The sequence below is a fragment of the Canis aureus genome, chromosome 7, assembly GCF_053574225.1.
Source record: "Canis aureus isolate CA01 chromosome 7, VMU_Caureus_v.1.0, whole genome shotgun sequence".
Taxonomy (NCBI): domain Eukaryota; kingdom Metazoa; phylum Chordata; class Mammalia; order Carnivora; family Canidae; genus Canis; species Canis aureus.
In genome coordinates, this window is record NC_135617.1 from 56,169,883 (window position 1) to 56,190,752 (window position 20,870).

Below are 20,870 nucleotides of genomic sequence, written 5' to 3' on the forward strand. Positions count from 1 at the left end.
GAATGTTCCCTCTATTCCTACACTCTGAAGAGTTTTGATCAGGAATGGATGCTGTATTTTGTCAAATGCTTTCTCTGCATCCAATGAGAGGATCATATGGTTCTTGGTTTTTCTCTTGCTGATATGATGAATCACATTGATTGTTTTACGGGTGTTGAACCAGCCTTGTGTCCCAGGGATAAATCCTACTTGGTCATGGTGAATAATTTTCTTAATGTACTGTTGGATCCTATTGGCCAGTATCTTGTTGAGAATTTTTGCATCCATGTTCATCAGGGATATTGGTCTGTAATTCTCCTTTTTGGTGGGGTCTTTGTCTGGTTTTGGAATTAAGGTGATGCTGGCTTCATAGAACGAATTTGGAAGTACTCCATCTCTTTCTATCTTTCCAAACAGCTTTAGGAGAATAGGTATGATTTCTTCTTTAAACGTTTGATAAAATTCCCCTGGGAAGCCATCTGGCCCTGGACTCTTGTGTCTTGGGAGGTTTTTGATGCCTGCTTCAATTTCCTCCCTGGTTATTGGCCTGTTCAGGTTTTCTATTTCTTCCTGTTCCAGTTTTGGTAGTTTGTGGCTTTCCAGGAATGCGTCCATTTCTTCTAGATTGCCTAATTTATTGGCGTATAGCTGTTCATAATATGTTTTTAAAATCGTTTGTATTTCCTTGGTGTTGGTAGTGATCTCTCCTTTCTCATTCATGATTTTATTAATTTGAGTCTTCTCTCTCTTCTTTTTAATAAGGCTGGCTAATGGTTTATCTATCTTATTAATTCTTTCAAAGAACCAACTCCTGGTTCTGTTGATCTGTTCCACAGTTCTTCTGGTCTCGATTTCGTTGAGTTCTGCTCGAATCTTTATTAACTCCCTTCTTCTCTTGGGTGTAGGATCTATTTGCTGTTTTTTCTCTAGCTCCTTTATGTGTAAGGTTAGCTTTTGTATTTGAGTTCTTTCCAGTTTTTGAATGGATGCTTGTATTGCGATGTATTTCCCCCTTAGGACTGCTTTTGCTGCATCCCAAAGATTTTGAACGGTTGTATCTTCATTCTCATTAGTTTCCATGAATCTTTTTAATTCTTCCTTAATTTCCTGGTTGACCCTTTTATCTTTTAGCAGGATGGTCCTTAACCTCCACGTGTTTGAGGTCCTTCCAAACTTCTTGTTGTGATTTAGTTCTAATTTCAAGGCACTATGGTCCGAGAATATGCAGGGGACAATCCCAATCTTTTGGTATCGGTTCAGACCCGATTTGTGTCCCAATATGTGGTCTATTCTGGAGAAAGTTCCATGTGCGCTTGAGAAGAATGTGTATTCAGTTGAGTTTGGATGTAAAGTTCTGTAGATATCTGTGAAATCCATCTGGTCCAGTGTATCATTTAAAGCTCTCGTTTCTTTGGAGATGTTGTGCTTAGAAGACCTATCGAGTATAGAAAGAGCTAGATTGAAGTCACCAAGTATAAGTGTATTATTATCTAAGTATTTCTTCACTTTGGTTAATAATTGATTTATATATTTGGCAGCTCCCACATTCGGAGCATATATATTGAGGATTGTTAAGTCCTCTTGTTGAATAGATCCTTTAAGTATGATATAGTGTCCCTCTTCATCTCTCACTACAGTCTTTGGGGTAAATTTTAGTTTATCTGATATAAGGATGGCTACCCCTGCTTTCTTTTGAGGACCATTCGAATAGTAAATGGTTCTCCAACCTTTTATTTTCAGGCTGTAGGTGTCCTTCTGTCTAAAATGAGTCTCTTGTAGACAGCAAATAGATGGGTCCTGCTTTTTTATCCAGTCTGAAACCCTGCGCCTTTTGATGGGGTCATTAAGCCCGTTCACATTCAGAGTTACTATTGAGAGATATGAGTTTAGTGTCATCATGATATCTATTCAGTCTTTGTTTTTGTGGACTGTTCCACTGAACTTCTTCTTAAAGGGGAATTTTAAGAGTCCCCCTTAAAATTTCTTGCAGAGCTGGTTTGGAGGTCACATATTCTTTTAGTTGCTGCCTGTCTTGGAAGCTCTTTATCTCTCCTTCCATTTTGAATGAGAGCCTTGCTGGATAAAGTATTCTTGGTTGCATGTTCTTCTCCTTTAGGACCCTGAATATATCCTGCCAGCCCTTTCTGGCCTGCCAGGTCTCTGTGGAGAGGTCTGCTGTTACCCTAATACTCCTCCCCATAAAAGTCAGGGATTTCTTGTCTCTTGCTGCTTTAAGGATCTTCTCCTTATCTTTGGAATTTGCAAGCTTCACAATTAAATGTCGAGGTGTTGAACGGTTTTTATTGATTTTAGGGGGGGATCTCTCTATTTCCTGGATCTGAATGCCTGTTTCCCTTCCCAGATTAGGAAAGTTTTCAGCTAGAATTTGTTCAAATACATATTCTGGCCCTCTGTCCCTTTCGGCGCCCTCGGGAACCCCAATTAAACGTAGGTTTTTCTTCCTCAGGCTGTCGTTTATTTCCCTTAATCTATCTTCATGGTCTTTTAATTGTTTGTCTCTTTTTTCCTCAGTTTCCCTCTTTGCTATCAACTTGTCTTCTATGTCACTCACTCGTTCTTCCACCTCGTTAACCCTCGTCGTTAGGACTTCTAGTTTGGATTGCATCTCATTCAATTGATTTTTAATTTCTGCCTGATTAGCTCTAAATTCTGCAGTCATGAAGTCTCTTGAGTCCTTTATACTTTTTTCTAGAGCCACCAGTAGCTGTATAATAGTGCTTCTGAATTGGCTTTCTGACATTGAATTGTAATCCAGATTTTGTAACTCTGTGGGAGAGAGGACTGTTTCTGATTCTTTCTTTTGAGGTGAGGTTTTCCTTCTAGTCATTTTGCTCAGTGCAGAGTGGCCAAAAGCAAGTTGTATTGGGAAAAAGAGAAAAAGAGAGGAGAGAAAGAAGGAAAGAAAAGAGAAAGAGAAAAAAAAAGGGGGAAGAGAAAAAAAAAACGAAAGAAAAAAAAAAAGAAGAAAAAGAAAGGAGAAAAAAAAAAGGGGGGGTGGGGGAAGGAAACAAATCAAAAAGCAAAACAAAACAAAACAAACAAAAAAAAAACCAAAACAAAACAAAACAAAACAAAACAAAAAAAGAACCACGGGGGAGTATCTTCTGATTCTGTGTTCTTTAAGTCCCTTGGCTTCTCCTGGAAGTTGTCCGTCTAGCTGGTGTTCTGGGGGAGGGGCCTGTTGTGCTGATTTTCAGGTGTTAGCAGTTGGGGGAGCTGCTGTGCCCCTGCCTGGTGCAGGGCTCAGTGGGGGTTGTTTACCCCGTGAGGCCGCAGGAGGAACAGCCCCAGTGGCGGGGCAGCTCTGGAAACCTGGATTCAGCTCCGGAGCTCTCCGTCTGCAGGGCCTGGAGGCTCCGGGGCGGGGCCGCTGCTCTGCTCAGCTCGGGGCAGGAGCGTCCTTGCTGTCCTGGGCCCTCCCGGCCTCTGCCTGTCCCGGAGGAGGCCGGATCCTGGGCTGTGTCCCGGCGCCCTGTGCTCCGGAGCCTGCGCTGGTGGATTCGCGCTCCCGGGCCGCGCAGCCCCCTCCGCGGAGCCGCCGCCCGAGCCCCTCCGAGCTGCTCCTGGAACCGTGCAGGCCCCTCTGCACGGAGCCTCTTCCTCTGCCCGAGCCCGGCCGAGCTGCTCCCGGGGCGCGCAGCCCTCTCCGCGCAGCCCCCTCCGCGGAGCCGCCCCCGAGCCCCGCGAGCTGCTCCCGCCCCGCAGCCCCCTCGGTGGAGCCGCCCCCGAGCACCCCCCCGAGCTGCTCCCGCCCCGCAGCCCCCTCCGCGGAGCCGCCCCCGAGCCCCGCGAGCTGCTCCCGCCCCTCCGCCCCCTCCGCGGAGCCGCCCCCGAGCCCCCCGAGCTGCTCCCGCCCCGCAGCCCCCTCCGCGGAGCCGCCCCCGAGCCCCCCGAGCTGCTCCGGGTCCCGCCGTGCGCGCTGCAGCCCTTAGGGAGCTCGGCGCACTCTCCCGGGGCGCAGGTGTCTGTTACTGTCCCCGGGAGCCCGAGGGCATCCCCGCCCTCCCGGGTCCTGCTCCACCTCCCCGCGAGCCCCTTTCCGCCCGGGAAGGTCGGTGCAGCTCCTGCGTCTCCGGGACGGGGCTCTCCTGTCCTGGGGACACTCGCCCCGGCCTCAGCCCGGCTCCTCGCGGGGCCCCTCCCCCTTGGAGGCCTTTTGTTTCTTTAGTTCTTTTTCCCCGTCTTCCTACCATGATAGAAGCGCGAACTCTTCTCACTGTTGCATTCCAGCTGGTCTCTCTTTAAATCTCAGGCCGAATTCGTAGATTTTCAGGATAATTTGAAGGTTTTCTAGGTAGTTTGGTGGAGACAGGTGATTTGGAGACCCTGCTCTTCCGCCATCTTGCTCCTCCCCCCCGTGTGAGTGTCTCCTTTCTTGATTAAAAAAAAAATCCTTAAGAAAGTAGGAATAGAAGGAACATACCTCAACGTTATTAAGGCCATATAAGAAATACTCATCCTCCATGTGGAAAAAAATGAGAGCTTTTTCCCTAAGGCCATGAACAATATAGGAGTGTCCACTCTCACAATTATTATTTCACAAAGTACTAGAAGTCCTAGCCAGACCAATCAGACAACTGGACCATGTTCTTACACCATACACAAGAAAACTAAAAGAGGATTAAAAACCTAAATATCAGACAAGAAAACATCAAAATCCTAAGGGAGAGCACAGACAGCAACCTCTTTGACATTGGCTGTAGGAACTTCTCACTAGACAGGCCTCAGGAGGTAAGGGAAACAAAAGCAAAAATGAACTACTGGGACTTGTTCTAGGTAAAAGGCTTCTGCAAAATGAAAGAAACAATCAACAAAACTAAAAGGCAGCCTAAATGGGAAAAGATATTAACAAATGACATATCTGATAAAAGGTTAATATCCAAAATCTTTAAAGAACTTAAACTAAAAAAAAAATAATGATGCAGTTAAGAAATAGGCAGAAGACATGAACAGACATTTTTCCCAAAGAAGATATCCAGATCACTAAACAGACATATGAAAAGATGCTCAAAATCACTTATCAGGGAAATATAAATCAAAACTATAATGAGATAACACTTCACACCTGTGAGAATGGCTAAAATCAACACCACAGGAAACAGCAGATGTTGGCAAGGATATGGAGAAAGGAGAGCCCTCTTATACTGATGGTGGGAATGTAAATTGGTGCAGCCACTCTGGAAAACAGTATGGAGATTCTTTAAAAAGTTAAAAATAGAACTGCCATACAACTCAGCAATTGCACTACTAGGTATTTACCCAAAGGATATAAGAATACTTACTTGAAGGAGAAATGCACCTTGATGTTTATAGCAACATTATCAACAATAGCCAAATTATGGAAAGAGCCCAAATGTCCACCAGCTGGACATTCATCAATGGATAAAGAGGAGGTATGTGTATACACATGCACGTGCACACACACACAAACACACATGAATATTACTTGGCATTCAAAAAGAATGAAATCTTGTCATCTGCAATGATGTGATGGAGCTAGAGTATATTATCTTAAGCAAATTCAATGAGTCAGAGAAAGATAAATACCATAGGACTTCATATGTGGAATGTAAGAAACAAAACAAATGAACATGGTGAAGGAAAAAAAAAAGAGGGAGACAAGCTATAAGAGACCCTTAGCTATAGAGAACAAACTGAGGGTTGCTGGAGGAGAGGGGGGCAGGGGATGGGTTAAATGGGTGATGGATATTAAGCAGGGCACTTCTGTGATGAGCATTTGATGTTATATGTAAATGATGAATTACTAAATTCTATTCCTGAAAACAGTATTACACTATATGTTAACTAAATAGAATTTAATGAAAAATAACTTGAAACAAAAAAATAACACTGCTAAATTTTATTTTTGTGTATGGTGTAAGACAGTAGTCCAGTTTCATTCTTTTGCACATTGTTGTCCATTTTTCCAAACTTTTTTGAAGAGACTATCATTTTCCTATTGGATATTTTTTCCAGCTTTGTCCATGATTAACTGACCATATAAGTGTGGATTCATTTCTGGGTTTTCTGTTCTGTTCCACTGATCTGTGTGTCTGGTTTTGTTCCAGTACATACTGTCTTGATGACTACAGCTTTGTAACATAGCTTGAAGTCCAGAACTGTGATGCCACCAGCTTTGCTTTTCTTTTTCAAGTGCTTTGGCTATTAAGGTCTTGTTTTGGTTCCATACAAATTTTAGGATTGTTTGTTATAGCTCTATAAAAAATGATGGTGATATTTTGATAGGGATTGCATTAATGTATAGATTGCTTTGGATAGTGTAGACTTTTAGCAAAATTTGTTGTCCCAATCCAGGAACTATTTCTTCTGAGTTCAGTTTTCATAGTTTACATGCTTATAGGAATTTATCCATTTCTTCTAGGTTGTCTAGTTTGCTGGCATACAGTTTCTCATAACATTCTAATTGTTTGCATTTCTGTGATGTTGGCTGTTATTTCTCCTCTCTCATTTGTGGTGTTATTGTTTGAGGCTTTTCTTTTCTTTTTGATAAAAAGGATAAACCTCTAACCAGACTTATTTTTTCAAAAAACTATCTCTTGGTTTCATTGGTGTGTTCTATTATAATTTTAGTTTCTATATCTTTTATTTCTGCTATAATCTTAATCATTTCCTTCCTTTTTTTCTGGCTTTAGGCTTAGTTTGTTCTAGCTCCTTTAGATATAAGGTTAGGTTATTGGAGATTTTTCTTACTTTTTGCAGTAGGCCTATTTGGCTATATAATTCTCTCTTAGAACTGCTTTGCTATATCCCAAAGTTTTTGGACCATTGTATTTTCTATTTTTTTTTTTATTAGAGAGAGAGAAGCAGAAGGAGAGGGAGAGACAGAAGATTAAGCAGGCTCCATACCCTGTGTGGAGTCCTATGTGGGGCTTGATCTAAGGATCCTGAGATCATGACCTGAGCCAAAATCAAGAGTCAATGCTTAACCTACTAAGTCACCCAAGTACCCCTGAAAATGAACACTTTGATCCTGCCCTTTTTATTTTTATTTTTTAAGATTTTATGTATTTATTCATGAGAGACACAGAGAGAGAGGGAGAAGCAGGCTTCCCACAGGAGCCTGATGCGGGACTCAATCCGGGATCAGGACCTGAGCCAAAGGCAGATGCTCAACTGCCATCAGATGCCATCCAGGTGCCCTAGATCCTGCCCTTTTTAAAGAGAAAAGCTTTAAAACATCAATAGAAGGAAACATCGTTTAGAAGAACTTGATGGGTACCCAATGGTTGAGAAAGCAAATACTACAGTAGGTCAGGGTAAGGTGAGCACTGGTCTGGAACTGGTAATGATTTTAAGCTGGAGTTTAAACTGAAACAGTTCACTTCTGGTTTAAAGAAAGAAAAATATGGAAGGTTCATAGAGATAATATGACCCAAAGTGGCCCAAGTAAAGAATAATGACTGCAACGAATATTTTGGTAAGTTGAGAAGTTGGCTACTATACTGAAAACATCAGGTTGAGTAAGAACTTGTAATTCCTCAGATGTTATCTCAAAGTTTTTTGAATATTTTCCTGTAAGAAATGGGAAATCAGTTTAGATTTTTGAAGAGAGGTGACCTAAAGGCATATGAATAAAGTAAAATTTAAGGAAGATTAGCCTGTGCTATCTAGAGACCTAGAGCACACAATGACAGATAATTACAACTCTAAGCATAGTATGTGCCACTGATGTCACTATACTTTGCATCCACATCTGAAAGCATTGCTATGCTCCCTGAAAAATGTTGCGACCATTCCTATGGAAGATAGGTATTTATCCTGGATTTTTAAATGATAGAATTAGGGAGGGTTGCATGTAGTGTCAAAAAGAGTACATAGATTAAACAGTTATTTTCAACCTATTATTTTGCCACATTTGATTTAAAAAAAAAAACTGGAGTCATACATGGAAAACTTACCTGACCAAAACACTGGAGTATTTGTAGCCATCATACTCTACATTTGGCTACTCTTAAGATCTGTGAAACCCCACTGTAACTTTTTTCTCCTATATAATCAGGAGATAAAATTCTTCAGCATATTTCTTTGCTGTAAACTTCATGGCATATGTCTTAATTCTCAGGTTCACAAGTGATACCTGGGCTGCAGCATAATCTATGCCTCACTCAGCAATGTAACTTTTATGGCAGGCCTTGCTGTAAAAATATGTATACCCTGAATTGTAACAAAAATACATTTTGTTTGTTGATCAAAATTTGGCAAAAGCTATAAAAAGTTTGGTCTATACAATGGCACTTAAATCATACTGGCTATGTCCTTATAAGATGAATATATGTATGCATATATAAAGAAATACGCATGTATTATTCCACCATTTTATCCCTAGAAATAGAGGACATTTATCCAGAATATCTTCAGTACAACAAAAGAAAGGAATGACACTCAGAAGTAAAGAAACAATGGGTCACATCGTACAAACAGAAATTTGAGAGGATTTTCTTAAATTCATGTGGGATATTATGATTTACAAAGCATTTTTTAAAAGACGTGATTTATAGAAAGAAGTAACTTACTTTAAAGTACATGGACTTTCAAGTCAGATGGATTTCAGTTTGAATCTTAGCTAATAAAAGAGAACCAAGTGACAAATATTCTGGGACCAGTTAATAACCAGTTGCAGTCTCATCTGCATCAGTTACAAAATAAGGTAAATCATAACTACCTGTCAGAATTATGGTGAAGACTATAAATATATAAAACCTTTAGCTTATAGTTCTGACAATGTCACTCAGCCAAGACAGAGTGAGAGGTAAGCCTTAAGCATTGTAACTCATTGGGAAAATTCCAGCTAATGCTTTCATGCTTGGACCTTGGAGACCACCTCAGGCACTGCCTGAGTATCAAATAATCCAATAAATATTATGGTCAGAAGAAACTTTACTATATACATGGATGGTGGAGGACATTTAGCTAGATGCTCAAAGATAAGGGAAAATTTACTAAATTAGTTGAATCATTTTATCTGCCGAGTTTACCTTTTTCTTACTCCTTAAGAAGGAAATTCAAATATCACAGGACACAAACAGGATCTTAAGAATTATGCAAGTTCAGAAAAATGCTGGCTAATTTCTGTATTCCAACTGAATTTCAATTGAAGTATAATTAGAGATCTCTTTATAAAAGCAAAGTATTTTTACATTTAATGCATCCTCTACATAACCTTTTAAAATTACTGGGACATTAGGCAGGGCAGGAAAATGTCAACTACTTCAGCTTAACTCTCCAGTTATGATGTTATTTTTTTAGTCATAAACAGAAAAGTAGAAATGGAAGAAAATTAGATTTTTACAAGTTTAGTAGCTATTGTCTCATACAACAACAAAAAAAATGATTTCATAGGTGGTGAGCTTTTTGAGTTATTATTGGTTTGACATAAATTTCAAAGTCAAAACTATGGAATGAGGAAAATCCTGCTTCTTCAAAACCTTTAACTTATTTTAAATAACGTTTAATATTTTAATTTTGTGGCGCCAACGTTACGATTGAAGGGATGTTATTAAGTCAGTAGTTGATTTGTATACTCGTATATGTGTGCTTAGTAATTACAATAGAATATGTGTAGGTTAACTTAATTTGGAAGATACACTTTGTTTTGCCATCTTCTGTATGCTAATTTTCTTCTCAGTGTCACAAGAAATGCTGTGATCCAGTGTCAAGTCAGAAAACATCGATTTAAAAGTACCCAGATGTTTATCTGAAAATAAAAACTCTTTAGTACAAGACAGAGTTCTAAATTGGATTTCACTGGTTTATGACTGTGACTTTGGGTAAAACTATTCTAAATCTTTGTAAAAAAAAAACAAAAAACCATGCAGTTTTGAGAAATAATTGACATGCCTCATTGTGTAAGCTTAAGGCATACAGCATGATGGTCTGATTTATATACACTATAAGATGATTACCATAATATGTTCAGTTAACAATCCTATAGATACAATAAAAATAGAAAAAAAAATTCTTTGTGGTAACTCCTAGAATCAACTCTCTTAATTTTCCTATGGCCCTATTGCAGTGTTAGTTACAGTCACATTGTACATTAAATCCCTAGTACTCATTTATCTTAACTGGAAGTCTGTACATTCTGACCACCTTCCCTCAGTCCCCCCTACTCTATCCTCTACTTCTGATAACAAGTCTAATCTCTTCTTATGAGGTGTTTCTTTTTTGTTGTTGTTGTTAAGATACCATATACAAGTGAGAATCATACAATGTCTGTTTTATTTCATTTAGCATAATGCTTTCAAGTTCATTCATGTTATCACAAATTGTAAGATTTCCTCATTTTTAAAGGTCAAATAATATCCTGTTGAATATGTATGACCACAACTTCTTTATCCGTTTATCTGCAGATGGGTAGTTAAGTTGTTTCCATGTTTTGGTTATTATAAATAATGATGCTATGAATACGGGAATGCAAATATCAAGTTCATGGGGTTTTTTTGTTTAGGTTCAGGTAGTTTAATGAATTGTATTTATCAGATAAAAATATCAACATTTGATGGGAAAACAAATGCAGCTCCAGTCCTTGTTTCAACCTTGTCTCAGCCCAAAGGGGACTATCCACCAGGGGAGAGAATTGCTGGCCAGTCCTGTGATTGGGGCAAGTGTGAATGGGCAACAGGGCTGTCTCACTCCTTGAACTTCCACTCTTGGCAGCACATGGGGCAAAGCTGCTACATCTGCTGTACAGAGTCACTTGAGAATATAGTGCATGTAATAGCAGTGGGAACACTGACTCCATACCAGGGAGTGGGGCAGTCATTGCAGGCCACCTGGCATTCCTGGAAGCAGCCATTAAAGGTCATCTCAAAGATGTTGCAGTTCTCCTTGTCCACCCAGAGCCAAGTGGCCACAACCTTCCAACAATTAATCTTTACCTTCAAAGGTGGTGGAGCCTCCCTAACCATGCTGCCTTGTCTACCTTCTGTTTTAGTGTTATCACTTCTTAAATATATCCCCAGAAGTAGAATTGTTAGATCATATGTGAGTTCTATGTTTAATTTTTTCTTTGAGAATCTTCCATAGTGTTCTCCATTATGGGTATACCAATTTACATTCACATCCACAGTGTATAAAGGTTTCCTTAGCATTTGTTATCTTTCGTCTTTTTGGCGGCCATTATAACAGGTATAAGGTAATACTTCATTGTGATTTTAACTTACATTTCCCTAATGACTAGTGATATTGAACGTTGGATTTTCCTATATCTTTGGAGAAATGTCAGTTTAGGTCCTTCGCTCATTTGTTAGCTGTGTTTTGTTTTGCTACTGAGTTGTATGCATCTTTGTGTTTTGTATATATCATTTGCAAATATATTTTCCCATTCCAACAAAGTTTTTACTTTGTTGATGGTCTCTCTTATTGTACAGGAGCTTTTTAGTTGATGAGTTGATGTAGTCTCATTTTTTATTTTGTTGCTTGTTTTAGAGGTCATATCCAAGAAATTATTACCAAGACCCTGTCACAGAGATGTATTTCTAGATTTTCTTCTCCGAGTTTCAGGTCTCACATTTAAGAGTTAAGTCTAAGTCAAATTTTCAGTTAATTTTTATGACTGGTGTAACATGAGTTTAAGTTCTCTTTTTTACATGTGAAATCCAGTTATCCCAGCACCTTTTATTGAAAAGATTGTCTTTTCTCTATTGAATATTTTTGGTTCCTTTGTCAAATATTAGTTGAACTTACATGCTTAGGCTTATTTTCTCGGCTCTTTATTCTGTTTCATTGGTCTATTGGTCTCTTTTCCCACTAGTAATATATAGCTTTGATGACTACAGCATATAGTGTAGCTTAAAATCAGGAAGTGCATGATGCTGAGTCTTGTTTTGTTCCTTCTCAGGATTTCTTGGCAATTTGGGGTCTCTGTGGTTCCATGTAAATGTTAAGAATGTTTTTTCCCCCTTTAAAAAGTGCCATTAGAATCTTGATAGGGGGCACCTGGGTAGTTCAGTTAGTTAAATGTCTACCTTCAGCTCAGGTCATGATCCTAGGGTTTTGAGCTCTGCATGGGGCTCACTGCTCTGAGGAGAGCCCACTTCTCTGTCTCCAGCTCCCTCTGCTTGTGCATTCTCTCTCTCTCTCTCTCTCTCTCTCAAATAAAATCTTTGGAGATTGCATTGATCTATAGATGACTTTTAACAGTATTGATATTTTATATTAATTCACCCAATCCATGAACATGGGATGCCTTTCCATTTATCTGTGTCTTTTTCCATTTCTTTCACCCTTGTCTTATAGTTTTTAGAGACATTCCTTTAATATCTAAGTATTTTATTATTTTTGATGATATTGTAAATGAGTTTAGAAAATTCATTGTGTATATAACTGCTATTGATTTTTATATATTAATTTTATATCCTTAATTCATTGGTTAGAACAGATTTTTTTCTGAGTGTTTAGAATTTTCTAATTAAAATTATGTTATCAGCAAGTATACTTTCTTTGATTTCTTCTTTTCCAATTCTGATGCCATTTCTTTTTCTTGCATGGTAGTACTAGAAGTCCTAGCTAGTGCAATGTTGAATAGGAGTGGTAAGGGTGGGCACCCTTGTTTTGCTCCTGATCTTACAGGAAAAGTTTTCAGTGTTTCACCATCAAGTATGATGTTAGCTGTGAGTTTGTCTTATATGACCTTTATTATGTTGATATATTTCCTTTTATGCCTAAATTGTTAAGAGTTTTTATCATAAAAAAGTTTTTATCATGAATACCTGTTGAATTTTGTCAAGTGCTTTTGCTGTATTAAGATAACCATAATTATTTTCTTTCATTCTATTATTGTGACAGATCACATTGATTTGCATATGGTGAACCATCCTTGCAGTGCAGTGATGAATCCCATTTGATCATGTTGGATAATCCTATAATATGCTGTTGAATTTGTTTTGCAAGTATTTTATTGAGAATTTTTGTATCTCTATTCATCAGGGATGTGAGTCTGGTTTCTGGTTTTGATATCAGGATAATGCTGGTTTTATACAATGACTTTGGAAGTATTCCCTCCTCTCTGATTTTTCTTGGAAGAGCTTGAGAAAGATTGATGTTAATTTTTATTGAAATATTTGATAACAGGCAGCCCGGTGGCTTAGCCCAGGACCTGATCCTGGAGACCTGGGATCGAGCCCCATGTCAGGCTCCCTGAATGGAGCCTGCTTCTCCCTCTGCCTGTGTCTCTGCCTCTCATGAATAAATAAATAAAATATTTAAAAATATATATTTCATAAGATTCAACAGTGAAGCCATTTGGTCCTGGATTTTTCTTCATTGTAAGGTTTTTAGCTGGTTCAATCTCCTTATAAGTAATTGGCCTGTTCAAGTTGTATCTAATCATCACTTTTGTCATCTGAATATGTGAATGATGTAATAATTATATCAAGATAAAAATATGACTTGCTTACATTTCCAGCTACAATAAGTTTATCCAATATATCTCATTCTATGCTACTTATATAAAGAATATGATTTTTTTGAGCAAATTTTCCTGTATCGAAGTATTCAAAACAGTTCTATACATTTACTATGCACTACACTCCAAGATTTTTGATGCTTTATACTTTGTAAATATGATATTTAGATTAAGGCATATTTACTATTTATTTTTATGAGTACTTTACCATCATATGTTAAGGGTCAATAATATGCCTTTACTAAAAAAAAAAATATGCTTACTTTTATTACTTTCAATATACATTTTTCTTGACCTATAAGAAGAGACAACTGATTACCCTATAAAGAGATAAATTTAGTATACTTAAGAATTCTTTCCCTTGTCAAATTTTTTATTTAACTATTAATGGTTTCCCAAGTATATTAAAACCCTTTATTAAACAAATTCACAGAATACCAAATCATTCATATTATAAAAATAAGAATATCAGGACCTATAATATTCACTTCTGGATATTTTCCCTAACTTCTCTATTTATATCAAGTATAACATGACTTGTACAAATAAAACAAAGTCATATTTTAATATTTTACATAATTAAAATAAAATCTGAAAAAAATAAAATAAAATCTGACTCATTTTACAATGCTTCCCAAAATATGTAGTCTATAATAAGATTATAATTTTGTAACCATTTCTGTAGAATGATTAACTGTATTGTAGAGATTGAGATTGGAGTTACAGATAAGCATATGCTCTTCTCTGCCTTCAAATAATCCTTTTAATTCAGAATATTTTCTGGATCCAAAACAAAATTTAAATTTCTCAGTTTATTAAATGATTAAAATCATGCTGCACATGTTTTTATTCATTTTTATTAAAATAAGATTTTAACTTGAGACAGAGATAAGAACAGAGATAGTGAGTAAGAGCAGGGAAGAGAGGGAGAAGCAGGCTCCCTGCTGAGCAGGAAGCCCCACATGGGGCTCAATCTCAGGACCCTAGATCATGATCCCAGCTGAAGGCAGACACTTAACCAATTGAGCCACCCAGGCACCCTTTTTTCCTTCATATTTAAACCACAGAAATTTTTATTCAATACTTGTTTTCCCTGGATTTTTTGTACCCTTTTAAAATTTATTTTTAATAAGAGAATATGCCTTCTCCAGTTCTTAACAATGTTAGAATCCTGAGATTTTTCTCATGTTAATCAAACTGGTGGTCTTACATATCCATCTGCCATCCTGGAACTTGTTTGGTTTATTTCACAAACGAGATCTACTATTTCTGGAGTACCATGGCATCATACTTTTCAGAGTGTTTTAATGGCTAGAATACATATTCTAGTTATTTTTTTCCAGATAATGTTCAAAAGAGTTTTTTAAACATTTGGTTAGTAGTTTCACTGGATAGAGCATCCTAGAGTTAAAGTCTCTGCTACATTGTTTTCCAACATCCAATGCTACCTTCATGGAACCTGGATACTAAAGAAGTATTTTCCATTAAATGGTCTCCCAGTCCCTGTAATGGGATCCTGTGCCTTGGGGTCCTCTCCCTCAGAAACCATGAAATCTTCATCTTCATTCTTGAATATAGAAATCTTATTACAATATTTCCAAATGTGAATCCTTTATAATCTTCTTTTTCTATTCTTTCTAAAATTCCTATTACATGGATCCTCTACTTTTTCCCCCATGTATTTTCCATTTCTTTTAGTTTTATCATTAACATGTTTTTACATTCCATATGCTCTTACTTTCCCAATCCTTCCTTTTTTCCCCCAAAGCATTTTCTTCTCACTTATGGAGTCATTCATTGTTCACTCAAATGTCTCTAAGGATTCTAACTAGATATTTTTATGTTTTTCTTCCTTCACATTATCATTTTCCTCAGTTGTTAGTTTTTATTTATTATTCTAGACCTTTCTTTTGGGGCTACTTGCCTTTCTCCAAAGTCTAGTGATCTTTGGTAGTCAATACATATTAATGAATAAAAGCCTATACTGGTAAATACAGACGTTGGACATTTTCTCTGAAAATGCATTAACTCTCTTCACTCCCAAAAGTTCTTGTTCCTAAATTGGGTGGCTGACTACAAGCACTGTATGATAATCTGGCAGACTTCGCGTTAGAATAAGCAGGCTGTGGAGTGGTTAGGAACTGGACACTTACCTTATGCAATTACTTCAACATCTTTAGCTGAAATTTTTTACTTCTATTTTTAGTATTCAAATAATAAATGCTGTCATATCCTCTTCCAGAGGAAAATTCTTTTTAAAAAAATATTTTATTTATTTATTCATGAGAGACATACAGAGAGAGGCAGAGACATAGAGAGAGAAAAGCAGGCTCCTCACAAAGAGCTTGATGTGGGACTCAATCTCAGGATCACAACCTGAGCCAAAGACAGACTCTCAACCACTGAGCCACCCAGATACCTTGAGGAAAATTCTTATACTAAGAAAATATAGCTGGGCCCACAATCTAGGCATATTTTATAAAATTTCTAAGTTTGAGTACAAACCAAGAGTATCCAAGAGTCTTATGAGAAAAAAGTGTTGGAAATATGTTTGTGATAATGCATAAATATTAAAGACCATGGACACATTGGATTTTGAATCCTCTCTACTCCACATGGATGGATGAATTATAAGGGATCACAGGCTCCGTAGTGTTCCAGATATAATTTCTTTGTAACAAACTGCCTCAAAGATTAGTGTCAGAGAAAACCATTTATCATACTCAGGGATTCTGCTGGACAGGAATTTGGACAAGGCACAACAGAGATGGTTCTCTCTATCCCACTGTGTCTGAGGCCTCAGATAAAAGATGCAAAGCCTCATGCCTAGAATTATCCAAAGACTCATTCCCTCATGTATGTACTGGTTTACTCTGACTGATGGTCAATAATCTCAGTTAAAAGAAAATAAAAACAAAACATGTGGAGAGTTAAGATTTTATTTAGTCATGAGAGATACAAAGAGAAAGGCAGAGACATAGGCAGAAGGAGAAGTAGGTTCCCTGTGGGAAGCCTGACGGGACTCGATCCCAGGACCACAACCTGAGCCAAAGGCAGATGCTCAACCACTAAGCCATCCAGGCATTCCTCCACATGATTTTTTAAATGGACTATAACAGCTGGAGTCCAAGGACAAGAAAGCAAAGAGCAGGCCGACTCCTATCGAGTGAGGGAAAGGTGGAGCTAGGTAGGGAGAGATAGGTAGGGGGCTATGTAATCAGGCTCACAGAGATCCCCAGAATGCCGAAGTGTAATTAAACCTGAGATAAGGGAGCAAGCCAGACCACCCTGCCCTAGGTGTAGGTGGGGAGAGTGTCTTTTTATGACAGTCATCTGTGACCAACAAAGAATAACCAGACCCCTTTAATAACATTAAAGATGTTATCACCAGTCCTTATTCAAATCAAGACGGCACAAGAATCTCAAGGCCATAAGTTTCCTAGTCCTCAATAAAAGACTGCCACTACAAGTCCTCAGGGGTAACCCCTCTCACTTCTGAGAGCTTTTTCTATATCTTTGCTTAAAAAACTTCTATCACTTTACTCCCCTTGTCCGTGAGATTCATTCTTCAACTCTGTGAGACAAGAGCTAAGCTCTCCTGATCACTATAACCTTTTATGACCCAACTTCAGGAATCACATAGTATCATTTCTGCCACATTCCATTGATTTAAGCCAGACGCAAAAATAAATTCCACTTCTTGGTTGGGAATGACAAAGTTCTGGCCTTGGAATATTGCTGTGATAATTTTTGCTAACATAACCTTCCACTGTCTACCATCTGTCCCAACAATCTCCATCCTTCCAACGTACAGAATATACTCACCCCTCCTCCACTTACTCTTGGCTATGCTGATTACTCTGAAATATAGTGGAACCTGGTAGGGAGTGTTTCTCTGTTTGCTGTTACCAGCTGAAAGATTTTAAGGTTGAAAGTGAGAATTCTTTGTAGCCTCATCCACTCATGTCAGGCAGTTAATGTCTTTTGATGGGGCCTCAGTTTCTCTCTGCATGGGCCATTTTGAACTTCCTCACAACTTGCTGACTGAACTGTATAGGAGTGTGTGTGCATGTATGCATGTGTAGAGGATAGGGAAGAAGTGAGGAAAGGCAGTCTAGTGGGGAGATCCTATCCCATTTTATGATCTAGCCTTATGAATTCATGTCATTTTAGTGCACTTTAGTTGTTGAAACAGTTAAAAATCCTGTCCACATTTAAGGGGGAGAGAAATAGATTTCATCTACCTCACGAGATCTGTAGATCTAAAAGAGCATTCAACCATCTTTGGAAAATAAAATCTGTCACACTTGGTCTATTCTACTTGACTCTACTTCCCTCTATGTTAAGGGGCAGTGAGAGAGTGGGCAGCAAGAAAGTATTCATTAGTAATAGAACCACTCTTGCAAAAATTCTCTTTGTATTATTCAATTATTCTGTGTTTTGCACACTCTAAAATCAGTCATCACATCTCTAGAATCTCCAGGCTTTGGAATGTGTAAGGATACCCATCTGTTTGTGTGAGTAGTGCCTATATCTCTGTGTGCAACTGTGCACATGTGCATGTCTGAGTGAGAGTGCACATATCTCTATGTGTTAACGGGTTCCTTCTGCCATTTTTTTGTTTAATCTGTCTTTTCTTGCCCTGAGCAGTAAGCAGTCAGCCTGAGGTCCAGGAAATGATCACTAGGGGATGAATATGGTTCTGTTTGTATTCAGACCAAAGTCTAATTCAAATAGAAGCTGACACTAAATCAACAAGAAAAGCAGACCTGGGACATTTCCCTCTGTGGAAGAATGCTGACTCATTTCCTCATCACATTAGAGAATGTATTAAATGAATGTTCTTATGGTGACAAAGGAGATAAAACTATATGCTAATGGGTCTTTTTGGACTCTGTTTTCTGTGATTCAGCATCATTTCATGGCTAAATCAGCAGGGACAAAAAACTTAAATATGTATATTTTTTAAACTATAAGGCCAGTGAATATAGTATTGTTTTTCCTGCTAGATCTTAAATAATCATGAAAATATAGTATAATTTGTATAATTGGGGAGAAGGAAATATTTTTTAAAAGATAATATGAATGTACCACTATCCTACACCCTAGTGAGAGAAAAATACTTAATCGGATTGATCTGGTGATTTGTATTATTATGCCAAGATAATATTAAAACTTTTTTTCCATATAGATTTTCATACTATATAAAACATGTATAAAGTAGTGGAATTTGATAGATCTATATGAAGACTCTAATGCAGCTGCCAAAATATCATGAAACTCATATTAAGCAATTAGAAAAGATATTTAATCTGATTCAAAGAATCAACATTAAGCAACCTCCATGTTGGGCACAGTCCAAAGATATTACCTTGCAAATAGGGAAAAACATACAAATAAGTGAAAAATAATCGTCTGCTTGTAACCTTCATGTACTCAACCTTAAGTGAGGCAATTAAGTATTTGGGAAGGACATACTCTGTCCTTTAGAGATTTTATATTTTGAAAATTAGTTTAAAAAAAAGTAAAATAAAAAAATGTGTAAAAATAGTAAGCAAAGAAAAAGAGCCCAAACACTAAATTTTATGAACTAGAAACAAAATTATATTTCTAAAGCAAAGAGAGAGAGAGAGACCAATGTAAGGTGAGGTGTTTGAAAATAAGGGAATTTTAAACGAAGCCTTAGAGAGAAAGTAGGTCTTCCATGGTTGGAGAGGAGGAAAAGTAAAGAGAACAGAGCCTGAGCACAATCATGGAGATGGAGTAAGAATGACATCTTCAATAGGCAGTGAAGAAAGATCCTTGATGTGAATTGCTATTATTTATGAGCAGCCTACTAAGCGATGGCAAACTATGGAAACCAGAGGCCTTAGGGCTCTAGAGTACATTCCTTCCTCTGCCACCCCCACAGTGTGCTCCACTGTGGTGATATAATTAATTCACAATGCCAAAGCCTGTGCATGTTGGTATTAAACTATAAGCCTTGTTATGAAAGGCATTGTTAAGTGCTAAAACAGTAGCTTTCTATTCAGTACTATCTCAACATAGTGTGGATAATTTAGCTGCAGTAGTGACAGGTTTACCACAAGCAACCAGTTACTACAAATGCAATTTTAACACCAGCTATTCCCTGAAGGGACCTGCCCTGATGCTTGAAATAGGAGAGACAGGTTGGCTTTGCTCAGGGCATTTCCTGACACAGTGGGTGGTATTTCCTTTGAAAGTTGGCTAAGACATTTAGCCTGATGCAATAAATATCTGTCCAAAACTCCACATCATTGAGGGTGGTGGAAGATCACAGAGGTTGGATGAGGACAAACTGGGTTCAAATATCGGTTTCATTATATAGAGCATATGCCTTAGGCAAGTCATATAGGGTCTCTGGGCCCCAGTTCCCAAAGATAATAAAACTTGTCCTTTTTACCTTATGAGTTTATTGTGAAGATTGAATAACCTGTAAGGGCAGGAACTCTGTAAACACAGAGTACTATACCAACTTTAATTATACTTATTTTCCTATGGAATAAATGAGAACCAAATTTCCTTCCCATTAAATTTCCATCTATGTTTGGTCCTCTATCATACCTGAAGATTTATACTTGTGGGAATGTCAGAGCCTAGTTCCTTACTGTATTTCTCAGATATACTTAGGTGCCAATTACTTGGGATTGTTTACTTCTAAAACTGACTAAGAACTCAGGATTAAGGTCCAAGAGCCAGGGGATAATTGAAGAAAAAAATTTTTTTGATCTGCAGTAAACCTCAAAGGACATTTTCAAGTCTAGTTTACTCTACACTGTCTGCTTTATGTAAATAAAGAACACAATTCAATAGGATTTTCAGAAATATTCAACTAATAAATTGTTCTTACCGAGTATCGCTGTTCCATAAACATTACCCTAGTTTGGGAAATGGCCAGAAAACTTAGGTTGGTACACAATTAAGGTTTCTTTCTTCTTTAGTATTCTTTACTCTGACAGATTTTTTCCTTAGCTCTCCCAGAAACAAATAGAAATCCTTCTCTCTTTGGGTCTTAATTCCATGTTGCAGCCAATTTGACTCAACCACAGTTACACTAAATACCATCTTTCAGAATAGTCAAGTCCTAATTGTCCTTAAAACAAACCGTCCTCAAAAAAGCCTATAACAAAAAGCTACTCCTGTGGCAGGGCTGCTTGTCTTAGTCACCAGCTTGCTGCTACTTGAAAAGGATGTTGGCTAAATTCATAAGTGTGTATATCAGGCGACATGGCACCTTTTGACTTATCGGTCTTTTCCTTGCAGTCTTCCCTTGCCAGCAGAAGGGCCACGCTACATTTTTTTCAGCATATATTCTGAGCACCTCTGTGGATCACAGCTGTGTATGACACTATCCTCTTTCTAGGTCAAAACATACTAGAACAAATATGTCTTTAGCAGATAAGCATTTTCATTTTTACTGTCA

General features: G+C 37.9%; 1 long non-coding RNA gene and 1 pseudogene across 1 annotated transcript in view; both read right to left on the minus strand.

Annotated features, from left to right (window-relative positions):
* Positions 1–20,870, minus strand: part of LOC144316871 (uncharacterized) — a 207,965-nt gene that overhangs the window by 31,206 nt on the left and 155,889 nt on the right. The gene's annotated exons all lie outside the window — the stretch shown is intronic.
* On the minus strand, positions 10,650–10,928 carry LOC144317881 (anaphase-promoting complex subunit 11 pseudogene; annotated as a pseudogene).